At 34.9% G+C, this 327-nt stretch overlaps 1 protein-coding gene across 1 annotated transcript in view; it reads left to right on the top strand.

Moving 5' to 3' along the window:
* LOC107714235 (vacuolar protein sorting-associated protein 37C-like) overlaps positions 1-327 on the top strand; it is a 12,655-nt gene that overhangs the window by 1,510 nt on the left and 10,818 nt on the right. The gene's annotated exons all lie outside the window — the stretch shown is intronic.

The following is a 327-nucleotide window of genomic DNA, read 5'->3' on the forward strand; positions in this document are numbered from 1 at the left end:
CAACTTTAGGGATCTTATCTATTCACGAACAGCTTGTAACTCTCCAAAGAGAAAGGAAAACTTGAAATCGCATCATATGACCCCTTTAATGCTGCTCTCTTCCATGCAATGAAAGTGAATGGTGTCCGTGGTCCAAAAAAGACCTTTAAAAGTACCTTACATCCTTAAACGTAGGGCTGGACAATAATTCAATATCAATATGTATCGCGATATAATTTTTTTCAATAACGGTGATATGATTTTTAAACACATTTCCGATATTTCGATATACATTACCAGTTTCCCATACATTGATTTATTTGTGCCGTTTGACTTCGTTGAATAAAC

Source organism: Sinocyclocheilus rhinocerous, unplaced genomic scaffold, assembly GCF_001515625.1.
Source record: "Sinocyclocheilus rhinocerous isolate Xijiao unplaced genomic scaffold, SAMN03320098_v1.1 scaffold3862, whole genome shotgun sequence".
Classification (NCBI taxonomy): domain Eukaryota; kingdom Metazoa; phylum Chordata; class Actinopteri; order Cypriniformes; family Cyprinidae; genus Sinocyclocheilus; species Sinocyclocheilus rhinocerous.